At 49.3% G+C, this 18,037-nt stretch overlaps 1 long non-coding RNA gene across 1 annotated transcript in view; it reads right to left on the bottom strand.

Moving 5' to 3' along the window:
- Positions 1-15,453: 15,453 nt before the first annotated feature.
- The window catches only part of LOC124519604 (uncharacterized), a 32,870-nt gene continuing 30,286 nt past the window's right edge, over positions 15,454-18,037 (bottom strand). Inside the window, exons 5-6 of the long non-coding RNA XR_006964143.1 lie at positions 17,222-17,382; positions 15,454-15,985 (exon numbers count right to left, since the gene is read on the bottom strand). This is a non-coding gene — a long non-coding RNA (uncharacterized LOC124519604). The remainder of the gene's footprint in view (positions 15,986-17,221; positions 17,383-18,037) is intronic.

The raw sequence follows: 18,037 nt of genomic DNA, 5'->3' as shown, positions 1-18,037 counted from the left end.
TCCCTGGCTCAGCTCAAGACCCACCTTTGCTGTTCAGTCTTCTCTGATGATTACGGTTTACGCCCTCCGTGTGTCTGACGTTTGTAATGTCTGTGTTTCAGTTAACGTATTGGGATGTTCTTGGCATTCGCTTTCTGCACCTCTTTGATATTTTATTACGACAGTATATTTCTAGGTTAATGAAATGACAGAGTAATAACGATCCTGTGAGATGCCGTGGGAAGGAAAGCAGCAGATAGTCTCATGTCTCCAATGCTACTCCTGGTCTCGACCCCCTTCGTCCCTGCCCACCTTCATTAGAGGCGAGAGAAGCTTAATTTTTCAGCCCCCTCTTTCAGCTAGGAGGGGCCAGGAGGTACCAGTTGGTCAATGGGATGGAAGAAGCGGCTGGCTGAGGACTTCTGGAAAGGCTTTTTCTCTTCCCAGTAATGGAGACAAATATGGTTGGAAACACTTCTTTCTCCCTTCTTCCCGCCTAGGTTTGGATTCTGGATGTGATGCCTGGTGTTGGGGTAACTATTTGTGACTGTGAGGGGGGGAGCAGAAGGAAGGGCAGGGTCGTCGTCCCTGATGTCACTGAGGTGCTGAACGAATATCAGCAGCCACGTCCCCTGAGGCTTCTTACAGTGTGACCCCAATCTCATGACAAAATGCTCAGGCTTTATTCAATGTGACAAATGGCCATGTGCGGAGTGAGGTTACATCATCTGCATTTAATGGAGACAAGTGGTAACCATATAAAGGAGTCTGGAAGAGCTAGGGGCAGGAAAACGATGAGGAAGCTGTTCCTTTAGGGGCTCGTGGGTGGCCCAGTCGGTTGAGCATCCAACTCTTGATTTCGACTCGGGTGGTGATCTCATGGTTTGTGAGTTTGAGCCCCACGTTGGGCTCTGTGCTGACAGTGCAGAGCCTGCTTGGGATTCTCTCTCCCTCTCTCTCTGCCTCTCTCCTGCTTGTGCCTGCTCGCTGTCTCGAAATAAATAAACAACAACAAGAAAGGAGCTATTCCTTTCCTTGAGGTAAGCCACAAGGAGGACCAGGAACAGGGTGAGAGCAGAAAGGATAAACGTATGGGGAGGGACTTACGACATGTTGCAGTTGCAGAATTAACGAACGCGGGTAACTAGTTGGGCACGGAGTGGGAAGAAGAAAGGTGGAAATAGAAACCATTTGGAGGTTTCATCGGGTGCCCAGGTGGATGGTGCTACCATGACAGAATGACTTTCAAGATGGAATGCAGGCTGTCTAAAAATAGAACCAGACGAAAAGGCTCATCAGAGTGCCTCTGATAGTATGCATCAGCCACAACCACATTCAGCCTCACGTCATGTGTGTAATTCTCGGGCCCTTAGATGAGAGCATTGAATTGGCGTGGCTTGGACCACACACCCACCTTGACCAGGGATGACACCCGGTCATCCTGGATACTCAGTCCCACCAAGACTCTGTGCAGTGGAAGGAAAGATAGTAACCCAAAGGAAAAGCAGGACACTGTTACAAGAGGGAAGGTTAATACAGTTTGAGAAAAAGGTATTCATGTCCATCATGCGTACCTAATCGTAAAATTCGAAAGGCTGATGGAGCCCAATGCAACTTGATGACTTCCTGAAACTTCCATCAGGGCTGATGGAAAGAGCGCCCATGCAACAGGAAATTGTGGGAAGACTGGATTTCTGCATCCCTTATCTAGAGACCCCTAAGGTTGCACCTTTCTTCTGGTTTACTTCTTCCCAAAAGAAGTCTAGCTTCCCCCTTCCTCCTCAAGAACAACTCCCATCTTATGGCATTAGCGGAATCACAATACGGTTGTGGAAATAATGAATGGCAGCAAGGTCAAGGCCAACAAGGTCAAGGCAAATGTCTCACTTTTAAGTGAGAAAAAAAATCAAGTGTCTGAGCTCTTCAAAAACTGATTTATTCCTGTCCTCCCTGGTAGGAACTGACCCTACGATGAGATGGCTGGATGTGTGGCATTTTGAGTGAAAAAGGAATGGTTTCGGGGGTTACGGGGACAGGTCAGCTGCCCCGAGAAACTTTTCCCAGCTTCTACACTGCAAAACCAGAAGCAGAAGCTTCAGATCAGATGGCTCAAGGCTCATCACCAGCAACAGGAGTATTCTGGGATACTCTAGACTAAGGCAAAGGCTCTCCCTCTCCCCCTCCCACCGACCCCTTAACATTATTCAAACAAGAGCTTAAAGGAAAGAGCAAGCAAATCAGAGCGGCTCCGTGTGAAAGCAAATGTGGGGGCTCGTAATATTGCCCTCAGTCCCCCTTGTTCTGCCTCTAGTTTTTGCTACACTGCCCAAAACTAATGACTTAAGGCAATGGCCATTCGTGGGGCACCTGGGTGGCTCAGTCCGTTAAGGGTCTGACTCATGCTTTTGGCTCAGGTCATGATCTTGCTGTCCGTGGGTTGGAGCCCCACATTGGGCTCTGCACTGACTGTGCAGAGCCTGCTGGGGATTTCTCTCTCTCTCTCCCGCTCTCTCTCTGCTCCTCCCTCACTCACGTGCATGCTGTCTGTCTCTCAAAATAAATAAGTAAACTAAAAAAGAAAAGACAATGGCCATTCATTTAGCTGGCGTTTCAGGAAGTCATCAAGTTGCATTGGGCTCAGCTAACCCGTCCTGTGCAGATCTCAGGGGGGGTCATTCCCGTGTCTGCCACCTGCCACCTATCAGCCAGGCAGAGCTACTTACAGGGTTTGGCTGGTTGAGATGACAACCACTGGGTCTCTCATCATCTCACAGACAGACGTGGGCTTCTCATGGCTTCCATGAGCCTCAGAAGGGCAAGCTCTAATGCACAACTGCTTGTCAAGCCTTCGCCTTCCTCACCATTGATGGCGTCCCTCTGGCCGAGGCAAGTCACATATCCAAATCAGATTCCAAGAGAGGAGAAAGAGTCTCCACTTCTTGGTGGAAGGATCTGTAGTGGTGGGCTGCACGGGTATGAACACAGGGATGACGCACACGTAGAATTTGTGACCGTGTCTCAGTCTTCCATAGAAGGTAAACTCCGATGGGATTCCGTGGGTCCCAATTTGGAAACCACTGGGCGAAGCCAACCTGATTTATCCATTCTCAGTCTGGACGGATGACTTCCAGCCAGCCTAACTAATACGAGGGGAGCCAGCTATGTCCAAATCTCCTATTTTCTGCAGGCTTCTGGGTGAATAGGTTAGCAAGAGTGACTCCATCACCCAGCTAAATAGACATTTATCTTGCCTCCCCAGCCTTAGCCATCTGCCCTAACACCGCTTCTTCCTTTAAAATGCAGCATTAGCAGATAGAGACCCCTGTGCCATCCACAGACCTTGGAAAGACAGGCTGGCTTTCAGCGTAGCATGCTCTGCTAATGGTGAGGCAGTTCAAAGCCAGATAATTTAAAGCTCTTAGTTAACTCAAAGAATTCATTTGTCTTTTGATCCACCTTCCGCTCTGACAAATGCTCCCTTCCCTATCATATTCAAACACACACCCCCTTCAGAAGCCGGTAAACTCATCCCCTGCCAAGGAATGGATTTTCCCCATATTGCGCTATCTGAGTGATAAAAGGGTTTAATGTCCCAAGTTCGTTTTTCAGTAGCCAACTCAGAGACACCCGACACAGCAAAGCGCCTAAGCTCTTTCTCCAGTTATTAAACTGTTATCCCTAATTCCTTTGGAGACTCAACCTAGCAGCAATGATTCTGAGGGCACTTCCTATTAAATCTGCATTGTGCACACAGAGATAAAGCAGGCCAGCTCGACCCTGTTTACAAGGATGACAGAGAGCTCCTGTTAGCTGCTGGTGCCGTCAGCACTTTTTCCTCTCAGAAAGGTTGTGCAGGATGGTCTCTCACAGCTCCTGGCCCCGGCACGTCCACCAACTTTGCAGACTTCCCTAAAACGCTTTCAGGGTGGGAGCTCAGAGCAGCACCATGGGGCAGTTTTCCGGCAGGCACGACGGGAGCATGTCACAAGCTCAACCCACCTCAGAGGGATGGAAGGTTCCAGACGCATCTACATAAAGCCAGAAGTCAATCGGCAAGAGGGTGAACTTGTGTTGCATGATATAGGAAAGGGGTCTCCAAGTTGTGCGTTCAGCTCCCGAGGCGGATATAAGGTGAAGCATTGATGTATACAAACGATACGTTACAATTATTTATTTGTGTCTCAAAAAAAAAAAAAAAAAAAAAAAAGACGGGGCGCCTGGGTGGCTCGGTTGGTTAAGCATCTGACTCTTGAATTCTGTCCAGGCCATGATCTCACGGTTCATAAGTCGGAGCCCCGTGTTGGGCTCTGCACTGACAGTGCGGAGCCCGCTTGGGATTTTCTCTCTCCCCCCACCGTCTCTGTTCCTCCCCCACTTGTGCACTCATTAATACATTTTTAAAAAGAAATTACATTTTTAAACTTTTCTCAAGCACCTGTATGCAGTCTCCATGTGAGCTGGCACATTGTCTCAGGGGACACACGGGTCCCCCACGGGAAGGGGTAGGAGACAGACCGAAGGAATGTCCTTCCTCACTGATATTTCACGCAGACTGTGACAGATCACAGTTTATGTGAGACCAGTAAAATTGATTTGACTACATGATTGATTTCACCTAAACCAATTCTTACAACATGGACCAGAGGCTTAAACGATATTCTTGCAAAGATACTAGAATTGACGATACAGTGATAACATAGCCTCACAGCAATAATGCCTCACAGGCATGCAGTCCGTTCTCCCTGTGCTATTTGATCTCTCTGTCAGCCGCACTATGAGGGGGAAAAAAAAAAAAAAGAACGGGGCTAATTAGATCTGACAAAAGTTTGAAATATGAATGCCCATCCACTATTGTCAAAGACAAACCTCATCTAAAGAGCCTTGAAGTATGAGCTAATGATGTTTGGAACCCTTCAGGGTTAGAAAGACATTTTATTGCTTATTTCTTATTTATCCCAACCTTTTGTAATTTCTACTGTGTGCGTGTCTTTCAACATAAATGAAGATGCATATATTGGAGATGCACGGTAAGAATTTTTTTTAAGTTTATTTATTTATTTTGAGAGAGAGAGAGAGAGAGAGAGAGACAGAGGTGAGCAGGGGGAGGGGCGGAGAGAGAGAGAATTCCAAGCAGGCTCCACACTGTCAGTGCAGAGCCCGACGCGGGACTCAAACCCACAAACTGTGAGATCACGACCTGAGCCGAAATCAAGAGTCGGACGCTTAATCGACCGAGCCACCCAAATTACAAGCTTGGAAGTTGCTAGGAGAACAGATCTTAAACGATCTCATCACAGGAAAAAAATCTGTTCACTACGTATCATGGGGGGTCTTCACGTGGGGGTTAACCTAGGGGATGTGATCAACTCACAGTATATACAAATACCGAACCATCATGTGATAGACCTGAAACGAACATGATGCTATAGGCCGATTACGCCTCAGTAAAAAAATAAAAGCAGTGGTAATGATACCACCTTGGATACTTTTCTAACATTTAAACCTCATAATTATAAAAAAAAAAAAAAGTGACAGGGGCGCCTGGGTGGCGCAGTCGGTTAAGCGTCCAACTTCAGCCAGGTCACGATCTCGCGGTCCGTGAGTTCGAGCCCCGCATCAGGCTCTGGGCTGATGGCTCAGAGCCTGGAGCCTGTTTCCGATTCTGTGTCTCCCTCTCTCTCTGCCCCTCCCCCGTTCATGCTCTGTCTCTCTCTGTCCCCAAAAAAAATAAATAAACGTTGAAAAAAAAAATAAAAAAAAAAAAAAGTGACAATAAGTTGGAAAGTCTGGTTTAAGAAGAAGGTAAAGAGGACGGGCAGTATTCGTGTAGTCCAGAGGAAGTCGCCTATAGATTCATAGATTTTAAAACTCCCAACTTTGTATATTTCCCACTCACCATGGAGCCTCCAACTAAGAAAACAGAATTAAATTAGGTCATTGGAGCTATCTTACTTGCTAACTATTGTAGGTGTTTGCTTACATTGAGTCCTGTCCTCCTCTCAAGTCCCCTAAAGACCACGGGAGACTTTTCAAGTATAAGGGAAGAGGGCATAGTCTCCTGATGGCGATGATAACATGACCTTCACCACAGCCAATAGTCACAGTGATTCCTGACTAGGGGTCCTCTTCAAAGAGCTTGATGTATATGACCTCACTCCTCACAATAACCCTTTGAGACCCGGTGGACAGACGCTAAGGGTGGCCCCATGATCCCCAACTCCTGGTGTTCATACCTTTGTGTGATCCCCGCCCCCACCTTTGAGGGGCAGCCAGGACCTGTGACTTACTCCTGATCAATGGAACACAGCAAAGGTGACATGATCACGCGACACAGTAGTGCCTGACTTGCCAGAGCCTCTCTCTCCCTGGCTGGTTTTGAGAAAGCAAGAAGCCACACGAGGGCCCCCGTGGCAAGGAACCAAGAGTGGCCTCTGGTCAATAACCGACAAGCACATGAAGCCGTCGGTCCCACAGTCACAAGGAAATACATTTTGCAGGCACCTGCATCGAGCTGGAAGTGGATCCTTCCCCAGTCGAGTGTCAGATGAGATCGCAACCCCAGCGGACACTTGGCCTTCAGTCTCGTAGAGGACGCAGCTGAGCGGTGCCCAGATCCTGACCCACGGAAGCCGCGAGAGAATAAATACGTGTTGTTTTAAGCCATGATGTGTAGAGCAGTACTGTTACTCAGCAAAAGATAACCACCAGAGGTATGTGTACCCGTATCCCTGTTTCACAGGGGGAAGATTAAATAAATCGCCCAAGTTCCACAGCTAGTAAGAGGTAGGGCTGAGGGGAACACCCAGGATGTCTGGTTCTGGAAGGCTGGCCTTAACCACTCTACTTACTGCCTCTGCTAATACTGTACTGACTAGTCCATCGGTCATCTCCTTAGGGTGCAGACCCGTCTCCTGAGGCCGCAGCGCCCTCCCTTGCAATTCCATTGCCAAGTCCAAGGCATGGAATTCGTGCTGCACAAAGGAAAGAGCACGGACCAATAAGTCACGGACGTTCCTCCCATGGCTTCTGGGCAGGAGCAAAGCTTAGCAGCAGGCCAAAGGCTCCAGCCGTCTGGGGCTCTGAATGAGCTCTGCCAGTAACTCAAGCTTCCCTGCACAGAAAGGAGGAAAACGAGTCTGTGGGTGTCACGGAAAGAATCTTGGCACGAAAGTGAGTGCACTTAGGCTCTGACCTCGGCTCTGCCAACCGGGAGGCCGTGGGAACCTGAGGTGGTCACTTAGCATCTCGGGGCCTCTGTCTTCTCATTCCAGGAGGAGGGGTTTTGATCGGATGATTCTCAACGGCTCCAAAAAATTCACCTAATTCTAGGGTGCTGTCATTCTAGGGTACTGAATGCCTTCCCCTTCCCTCCGGAACTGAAAGGGCGCTCTTCGTTTCGGCCACCTAAGTTTTGAAAGCCAGGTGACACGTTTCTAATGGAGAATAAGCAGGAGAAGAAAGAAAAAAGAAAGAAAGAAACAAAGGAACCACCCCCCCCCCCCCCGCCCCGGGGTCAGAGACACAAGGAAGGACGGAATTCACAGCCAAAAAGGAAGAAATTCCCACCCAGAGCTGTTGGGAGCCCTGAGCCTCTAGCCTGGCCGTTTCTGCCCATCGCCCGTGCCCAGCCGCCAGGGCTCCCGTGTCCACACATTCCCTTGCAGATTGAGTCCCAGCCTGCATATGACAGCCTCATTTTTCACCGACCGCATGCAGTGAATGCTGAACTGTAATCTCTTTTTGCATGCCTCGGTTCCAGATTCATAACTGGAGGAGCCGACCCCGTTGTGTGTGAGCGACCGCTTGTTGGCCACCCCGCCGAGCCGAGCCAGGCGGCCCCGCAATCCTGTGGCTTTCTCCCTGCGTCACACTTTGTCAAAAGGCATCACGAGCTTCACAAAGAAACGGCCCCTGGAAACTCCCCGTTTTCCAATCCTTTTACTATCTAATTGTTCCTCTTCTTCAAGGCTTGGCCATCCTCAGAATAGGCCAGGGTCCCCGCCTGGGCTGTCTCCACTTTCAATCAGAATGCGCTACAAAAGAGAGAGAGGCCCTTCCCACAGCCCTGGGCTGGGCGGTGTTTGCCCTCATTGTCCCAGGTTCTACTTTCTATGCCCCGGGCTGCCTCCAACAGGCCGTCCTACCCTTCCTCCAAGGGGCCAGTCCCTTCCAGCGCTAGGAAAACGTGATCCCATGAGGTAGATGGGCCCTTCGAGAACTCTCCGCTGGCTTCCCATTGCACTTAGAATGACGCCGGCCTCCTTGCCACGAACGGGGCCCTGCCTGCCTCCCCCACGTCACCCCCAGCGGACCTCCAGCCTGGGCGCACACCATTTCTCTTTGCGCGAATGTTCTTTGCCCAGATCCTTCCACGGCTGCTTCCTGCTTGACATTAGCCGAGGGAATGGAGGGCGGCAATGTCACCCCGATGCTGTCATGGTCAGCGTTGGGTGTGCACGTGGCTGGATTCTAGACACAGCATCTGTGGCCCCACCTGAGGCTTCTGACGGCTGGAGCCCACTCTGCCCAGAGGCAGGTACGGCTGGCCCTGCCAGTGACTCGATGGCCCCGGGAGCGGCCACTCATTCGTTCCCAGCACCTTCGACGCACAGCTGAGATAACTCTGAGGCACAGGTGTACATTGGGTCCCCAGGTGCCCGCACGGTCACTTGTCTGGCACGACACCCGTTACTGGTTCCCTACTCGGTCTCATTTCCCCCACTCCTCTGCTGGTCTTTTCTGGAACGACCTCTCCAGTAAACCGCTTGCACTCCCATCCTGGTCTCGGAGCCTGGTTAGGACATCCATCCAGGTGAAATGACATTCCCTAATCTGTCCCTATTACCTTTTTCTTTTTTAGAGTTTTTTTTTTAAGTTTATTTATTTTTGAGAGACAGAGAGACAGAGAGAGAATGAGCGGAGGAAGGGCAGAGAGAGAGAGAGAGAGAGAAAGAGAGAGAGAGAGAGACAGAGGATCTGAAGCAGGCTCTGTGCTGACAGCAGAAAGCCTGATGTGGGGCTTGAACTCACGAGGAGAGGCAGAGAGAGAAGAGAGAGAGAATCCCAAGCAGGCTCCACGCTGTCAGTGCAGAGCTGACGTGGGGCTCAATCCCACGAACTGAGTCGACATCAGGAGTCAGATGCTTAACTGACCGAGCGACCCAGGCGCCCCTCATTTACTCTTTTTTTATTGACTCTCTTCGCTACAGAGAGAACGTAAGCTCCACGAGAGGAGAGGGATTCTTTGTTTGTCCCCAGCGTCTGACCGACGCCTGACCCAAAGTAGGTGCTCAATAAATATCTGCTGAGAGACGAGTGAGCTCACAGCTGATTCTGAACTGCTTCTTCGTCTGTTCATGGGATTTCCCACTGAAGGCTAGGGTATCCTACGAAGCCGCCCCACATTTCTGACACCCCCCACTAAAAACAAAACAAAACAAAACAAAACAACGTCAAGCCCATGGAGAGGGGGAAATAAGGAAAGTTCTTTCCCAAGCTTCAGAGGTCACTGTCCTTTCACTGAGGCACCCAGAGTTCACCATCTCTTCTGGTCACCCGGTCCTGCAGGTTAAGACCCGACCAGAAAGGACAGTTGGATGGTGTGATAAAAATGGACTCGGTCTTTACGCTCTTGGGACGATATAACTGTCAGAATGCTAGACTCCTGCCTTGAACTGAGGCGGTTTATTCCTGCCACGTGAAAAGCGCATTTTGTCCCAGGTGGCCATCCCTTGTCCTGCGGGAGGTTCTCTGCGGTTAACTGGGTCTTGGGTCTCATTCCACTGAGGAGTGAGCTTGCTTGTCAGGTGGCTGTGCCATAGGGGCTGCCAAGGGACCCTCTCTGTTCTGAATGCCGGCATCACACCGCGTGTGGCCTTGTGTGCGTCCGTCCCCCGTGGAGGTGGAGTGTGTCTCAGGGTCGTGTGTTGTTCGTGCCCATTTCTTACCCTTATCCCTTATGCCTGGTGCGTCCATCTAACTTCCCCAGATCCGGGGCGCCAAAGACCGCCTCTGCTTGTTCACCACTGGGTTTCCAGTGTTTACTATAATTCCTATCCACTGTGGACTCTTAGTAAATACACACTGGGTGAATGAATGAATCAACAAATGAATGAATTAGAGTTTTTCCAGAGGAAGGACCACTAAAACCCATTGAAAGAGTCTCTAAAGCTCATTGACATGGAGTAGAATCTTCAGGAGCCCTGGATGAAAAAGGAGGCAGTGACAATGAATGGCCCACTAAGAAAATATCGCGGGGTCAAAGGACAGCCAGTGAAGGGCTTTAAAGGAAAATTTGGGGTTGCCCATGTGTGATTCTGCACAGGCACCCGTGGCTTAGCTATAAACAGATGGGCTAATTTCCAGAAAATTCCACCACTAATAGGCTGTCACCAGAGCCGGGTGCTAAAACTCTTTTCTGATCATGAGGGGCATGCCCAGGATCCTCTCTTAAAATACCCAGTGACTAAGGAGACCGGAGGCAACACAAACTGCCCAAAGAGTTGAACAAGATGATGTATGAGGAGGCGTTCTACAAAGCGTAAATCTCTTTACCCACAGTGTGTTTTTATGATGATGATAAATATCACCGCTAAGTGTATTCGGTGGATAATTAGTCCCAGACGGTGCCCCATTGGAAAAAAAAAATATATGTGTGGTCAGAAAGCCAGAATGAAATCCACTCAAAATGTAAGTCAGATCATGCTACGACCCTTCTCAAAAGCCTCCGGAGACTTCTGTCCCGCTCAGAGGCAAACTCAAACTCCTTGCCACGGCCCCCAAATCAGACAGGGGACGTCTTCCATGGGGACCTCGATCAGGTCAGTCCTACAGTTGCTTTCCTGTTATTACGTCCTTCGTGTAAAATTCTAAAATCCACATGGAAAGATGCTTAACATCACGAATCGCCGAAGAAAAGCAAATCAAAGCGACAAGGAGATAGCACCTCACACCCATTGAGATGGCTATTATTAACGTAAACGGAAAATAACACATGTCGGCCATGACCCGGAGAGATTGGGACCCTCGCGCACCGTCGACAGGAAGGTAAGACGGTCCCGCCGCTACGGAAAATAGTATGGTGCTTCCTCAAAGGTGAAAAATAGAACTTCTGTACGATTTGGCAATCCCACTTCTGGGTAGACATATACCCAAAAGAATTTAAAAACGGGGAGTCAAACAGGTATCTGCACTCTGATGTTCACTACAGCATTATTCGCAGCGGACAAGATGTGGAAATGACCTGAATGTCTGCCAACAAATGAACGGAAAAAGGCAATGCGGTATAGACATATGATGGAATGGCGGCCAGCCTCAGACAGGCGGACAGTTCTGATGCACGCTACAATCTGGATGAATCCTGGGGACACCGTGCTGAGTGAAATCAGTCGGTCACGACGTCACTTCTGCGATGTGACCAGATTAGTCAGATCCATAGAGACAGAAAGTGGAAGGGTGGGCACCAGGGCCTTGGGGAGAGGGGGTGGGGAGTCAGCGTTTAAAAGAGACAGAGCTTTGGTTTGGAAAATGAAAGGAAGTTCTAGAGATGGGTGGTGCTGACTGCTGCACGATCATGTGAAGGCACTTAATGCTACAGAACTGTACTCTTTTGTTTTCTTTATCTATTTTTGAGGGGGAGGGGAGGGGCAGAGAGACAGAGGCAGAGAAAGAATCCCAAGCAGCCTCCACACTCAGTGCAGAGCCTGACGAGGGGTTCCATCCCAGAATCCGTGAGATCATGACCTCAGCCGAACTCAAAAGTTGGACACTCAACCGACCGAGTCACGCAGGCACCCTCCAGAACTGTGCTCTTGAAAAGGGTTAAAATGGGAGCGCCTGGGTGGCTCGGTCGGTTGAGCATCTGACTCTTGATTTGGGCTCAGGTCACGATCTCACAGGTCATGGGATGGAGCCCCGTGTCGGGCTCTGCACTGAACGTGGAGCCTGCTTGGGATTCCCTCTCTCCCACCCTCTCTGCCCCTCCCCCGCTTGCATCGCTCTCAAAAATAAGTATTTTAAAAAAGGGTCGAAATGGGAAATTTTACATTATGTGTATTTTTTTATTCAAAAAAATTTTTTTTAACGTTTATTTATTTTTGAGACAGAGAGAGACAGACCATGAACGGGGGGAGGGGCAGAGAGAGAGGGAGACACAGAATCCGAAGCAGGCTCCAGGCTCTGAGCTGTCAGCACGGAGCCCGACTCGGGGCTCAAACTCATGGACCGCAAGATCATGACCTGAGTTGAAGTCGGATGCTTAACCGGCTGAGCCACCCAGGCGCCCCTACATTATGTATATTTTAACACAATTTACAGAAAAGAAAGAACAGGAAAACCCACACGGGTTTCCCCTCACTTCCCTCAGCCTCTGAACATCGAACATCATCCGTCCAAAATGGCGCACCTGACCACACCGCTCACAAAGCACCTCCAATCACTCCCCACCCTGTTACCTTGCTCTCTTTCTCCTCCTAGGCCCCATCCGTGCCTGACCCATTATTACTCACATCAGTATTGGATTCTGTCTGCCATGTAAGTGCCACAGGCAAGGCCTATGTTTGGTTCACTGCCATTTCCCCAACAGCTGGAGAGCAACGGACACCTGTAAATATCTATAAAAGAGAGGCATGAGATGCCTCTTTCTAGATGAGGACACTGGAAAAGTGAAGTAACATACATGGTCACACACGAAATAAATGCAAAAACCAGGCCTGGGCCCCAGCCCCAAGCCTGCACCTTCTCCCAACCATACTGTGTTGTTGTTGATGGTGACATTCATTCCGGTGTCCCACCTTTTCTCCCTTGAGCGAAATCTCCCCCCAGTTCAAAATCAAGTTGCCGGGCAGCCAAAAATACACGGCTGCATTCATCCACTCAATGTGTACGTGTCAGGCACTGTGCTAGGCGTCAGGATACGGCTGAGGAGAGGAGAACACAGTTCAGGAAGGTCAGAGCCGCACAGGCCAGGCCCATGGTGGTGAGGACTACCCTTGCCTTGGGGACACAGACCCCGGAGTTCAAGAAATCCTTAGCCAGGTGACAGGAGAAACGGACGCAAGAAGAAGGAAAGGGGGACAGCACGTAATTTGTTATGAATGAAGCTTAAGGAGCAACAGGGAAGCCAAGAAATGAGGGTGACAGTATTTTGATGGATTATTGTCTGAGCAGCTAACTTTCCTTCCCTTTGCTTTCGCTTCTAGTCCCTCCCTCTTCCCTGGAGGCGATTTGCCATAGCTTGGATTCGCAGATCAGATGGATGTGAGTTCCATTCGTGGCTCTGGGACTCAGTTTCCACCTCTATACAATGGGAATATTGTAATACTGCCCTCACAGGATTATGAGAATTAACAGGAAAAACACAGGGAAAGGTCACTACCCAGTACTTGGTACACAGTAAGCACTTAATACATGCTGGCTTTGTTCTTATCTCGCACTGAATGCTGCACATATCTTTGTAACACATTCTTTAGCCCTTCAGGGTATTTAGGGGGTGATTTTTTTTAATAGAAAAAAAATCTGAAGGAGTTTGTAGAACATTATCTGGAAGTCGACAACAGGTATACAGAATTGAAGGAATCTTCTAGAAACAACTGATTTGTTCAATCTGGCGGAATTTAAAGGTCTTGGGAGGAAACCACTGGGGTGTGGTCAGCATGACTGACTTCCCAAGTCTGTGCCCAGTAACCTTACAACAGCGGCTTGAAATTGGCCACGAGCAGAGAATCAACATCATAATAATCAACAAATACCACAACTCTGGGCTTTTTTTTTTTTTTAACTTTTTCTCAAAAACTGGCTTATCAGTACCTCGCTGGAACTATAGCACAGGCTTTTCCAAAGTTTTGGAGGTCAGGTTTTTCCAAAATGATTGACCAGGCTCAACCTGGCGGTCCGACCCCATGTGGATGCGACCTGTGTTTACACTGAGGATATTACAACCTAAGACGTATGTGCCAAACATGTCTCAGGAGACAGACCAACATCCCTCGGGGCTGCTAAGGGAGGAAGCCATGGGTACACCTACCTCCGTCTTGGGTGGGCACAGAGAAGGCTTTTCGGAAGCAGTGGTATCTACATTAAGTCCTAAAGGACAAGACGTTAGGACATCCCAGGAGCAGGGAGAACGGCCCAGGCAAGTACGTGTTGTGCAAAAGGCAAGAGGCGAGTGGAACCGAGCGTGCTTAGGCAAGCAAAAGTCACTTCGGCACAGAGTATGGGAGGGAAAGTGTGAGCAGGGCCAGACGGGCAGGACTGACTGTGCTGGGGTTTTCTCCTCCGCGTCATCAGGAGCCGCTGGAGAGTTCGAACAGGGAGGGGGTATGACCAGAACTGCCTTTGAAAGCTCTCTGGCTGCAGTATAAGGCTCAGAAAATGTTGGTAGAGGAAGTGCCTGGGCAGCTCAGTGGGTTGAGTGTGCGACTCTTGATTTTGGCCCAGGTCGCGATCCCAGGGTCGTGGCATCGAGCCCCGCATCGGGGTCCACGCTGACAGCGTGGAGCCTGTGTGAGAGTCTCTCTCTTCCTCTCTCTCTCCTTCTGCCCCCCCTCCTCCATTCTTTCTCTCTCTCAAAGATAAAAAGAAAATGTCAGGTAGAGGACTGGCCAAGAGAGGCCGTGGAGAACTGCGGGGAGGAAGCGAGGGGAGTGGTCCAGGTGAGGGAGGAGGAGGGCCTCCGGGAAGGAAGGAGGGACGCATCTGAGCGCATTTTTGGTGCGGACCCTCATGACCGCAGGTGTGGCTGAAGAATTTTCGGAGAAGGCAGAGAAGCAACGCAAGTAAGGACGGGAACAGATGTGTGTGACAGCCGTGCCCACGGCTGCATCCTTCACGGCAGCGAACGGTGGAAACGACCCAAGCATCCATCACCAGAAAAACGGAAACACACAATACTCTGTACGCATGCAACGGAATATTCCTCAGCCGTAAAAAGGAAGGAAATTCTGCCATAGGTAACAACACGGAGGAGCCCTGAGGACATTGCGCTGAGTGAAATAAGCCAGTCATAAAAGCACAAATGCTGTATGATTCCATGGATGCGATGCGTAGACAGTAGGTAGATTGATAGAGCCAGAAAGTAGCAAGGAGGCTCCCAGGGGCTGGGGGGATGTGGAGTGCGGAGTTAGCATTTAAGGGGGACGGAGCTTCAGCCTGGGGTGATGAAAACATTCCTGGGGATGGACAGGAGCGATGGTCACCCCACGATGTGAATGCTTAACGTCGCCAAAGTGCACACATAAAACTGACATTTTTTTGTTGTTGTTGTTAAATTTTTTTTTTTCAACGTTTATTTATTTTTGGGACAGAGAGAGACAGAGCATGAACGGGGGAGGGGCAGAGAGAGAGGGAGACACAGAATCGGAAACAGGCTCCAGGCTCTGAGCCATCAGCCCAGAGCCCGACGCGGGGCTCGAACTCATGGACCGCGAGATCGTGACCTGGCTGAAGTCGGACGCTTAACCGACTGCGCCACCCAGGCGCCCCAAAACTGACATTTTATGTTATGTATCTTTTAGCACAATTAAAAAAAAAATCGAGGGGAGCAAAGGATCCAGCCCAGCCTTCGGGCTTGTAGAAGAGAGCAGTGTTCCTGATGGGCCACAAGCCTCCTGACTACCCCTGCCCCGTCCGTTCAGAAACCAGCCATGATTCTTTCCAGCAAACTGTCAGCTCGTCTGACGGAATGAACTCCACGGACAGATTGTTTGAGCAGCTGTCAGGACCCAGGGGGGTGGGGGGGGGCAGGGCGCTAGCTGGGGAGGGCCATGAACAAACTTTCAGAGGTCGTATCTTTCGGAGGTGTTATATCTTGATGAGGGTCTGAGCCATAGAATTATATTTTTACAGCTCACCAAACCTTACCCTAGATCTATTCCCTTCTCTGCACGTCAGTTTGACTTCTTGCTCTCGTTAAATGCAGGTTGAGAAATTAGAGATGAGACGTACTGATGTCGGCAACTCACTTTGAAAGGACTTTCAAAATAAGATGAATCAACGTAAACGGAAGGATCTGGGAGGAGACAAAAAGGGCAAACCGTTGGCAACCGTGGGATCTAAGTGGTCGGTACCTGGGGCACCTACAATTCTTTCCATTTTTCTGTATGTTTAAAAACTCGATGTAAAATGTTGAGAGGAACACAATTACAGTTTTTAAAAAATGTGTGTGTTTTTTTTTAATCAGTCAATTCTTACAGCACATTGCACAACCAGACAGGTTGTTAGAACTCTATGGCCATTGAGTAGCACCTAGAATAGTGGATTTTTTTTTCCATTTTATTTGAGAGAGAGAGAGAGCATGAGCAGGGGAGAAGGGCAAAAAGAGAGAGAGAGAGACTCTTAAGCAGTCTCCACCCTTAGCACGGAGCCCCACATGGGGCTTGATCCTATGACCCTGAGATCATGAGCTGAGCTGAAATCAAGAGTTCGGTGTTCAACCGACTGAGCCATCCAGGTGCCCCTAGAATAGTGGTTCTTAAGCTGTGTTCCCTAGAAGTGTTTTAGGGACTTCCTCTCCTTCAGGAAAAATAGCCCTTCTTTACTATGTTTTATATGTTGTGGATTCTGTGTAAGATTTTTGTCTTTAAAAAAAGTTTTCATTATTTATTTACTTATTTATTTTTAGTGTATGTATTTTGAGACAGAGAGAGAGTGTGTGTGTGAGCAGGGAAGGGGCACAGAGGGAGAGAGAGAAAATCCCAAGCAGGCTCTGCACTGTCAGCACAGAGCCCAACGTGGGGCTCGATCCCATGAGCGGTGAGATCACGATCCGAGCCGAAACCAAGAGTTAGACGCTTAACTGACTGAGCCACCCAGGCGCCCCCATTTTCACTACTTAAAAATGTCAACGCATCTCAATACTAACTCATCCGCGTTTGGGACTGGCCAGCCTTTGCTGTGCAAGCCTGTTCCTTACGTTGCTGTACCTGGGCATCCTTGGTCTTCAGGCACTAACCGGCCAGCAACACCCCACCCTATCATCGTAACAATGCTAAACGCCCCTGGTACATTTCCCTCTTGGCCCTCGTCCCACTGACTCACCCCTATCTCTTTGGAGTTAGTGCCAAATCTAAGAAACCAAGGTCCATGGGTCTGCCCTCAAGTGGAGAACATTTTCCCACCATTGCACCTTGCCTGTGATGCTCCTTGAGTGTTAACCATGTTACTTGGAACACTGAGACGCTGGTTTCTACCTTCCGCGTACTCTCCTTAAAAAGAAACGTTCACCCTCCCTCTTTGCAGACCTGACCTGGTGCTCTCTCCTTGCAAACGGATGGCTCCAGATGCTTCCCGGATACTCTCGCATCTTGACTTCGGAAAGAGAATGGCTGCCATGACGTTTGTACATCTGGTCTACACGGCAATCCTGCTTAGCGTTATGAACGATTAAGTTGGCTTTCAGGCAGGCATCTAAAAGCAAAAAATGAAGAAAGACCACAGTGTTTAAAATGCAGGATGAAACCCAAGCAGCGTGCCAAATGTTAAGGGACCCCATCGGCTTAGACTTATGTCTCACACCCTCCGCTGGGGCGGTGGCCTTGGAAAAGGGCGTCGGTCAGGGGGTGGCTCCACGTACCCCCGACAAACTCCTTCCGCATTGTTTTCTTACACGAGTGTGCAAACGGAAAAGGAACGGAAAGCAAGCTGGGACAGATGTCTAATATCATTAAAGCTGGCTTCCAAAAGAATCCAGATCTCAGTTTGGTATATTAATGCTCTATTTATCTTTAAGCACAGATGGATATTTTTATTAGTATTACTTTGTTTATCTGGTTTCAAGAAAGGTTAGTCCAGGGGGCAGATGCCTCTGTTATGAGCGCACATTCCTGCCGAGGGAGTCAGAAGACAAGAGGAGGCTTTTCAGCAGAACTTTAATTAGAAAAGCCCAAGTTATAAATGTTGGCAGCTCTTGCCTGGTCTAACGAGTCCAGTTGCAACAACAAACAGAAAGAAAAATAGAACATTGGCAAGACCCTGATTTCCCACCTCTCCTCCCCACCAGCTAAAGAGAGGTACGACGCAATGCCATTTCGTCCCCAAGTGTGAAACAGACCATGAAAGGATC

This window comes from Lynx rufus, unplaced genomic scaffold, assembly GCF_022079265.1.
Source record: "Lynx rufus isolate CCGP_SWC_20201006 ecotype Redwood Valley unplaced genomic scaffold, mLynRuf1.p SCAF_28, whole genome shotgun sequence".
NCBI classification, from domain to species: Eukaryota; Metazoa; Chordata; class Mammalia; order Carnivora; family Felidae; genus Lynx; species Lynx rufus.
This window is presented reverse-complemented; position numbering and strand designations above follow the sequence as displayed.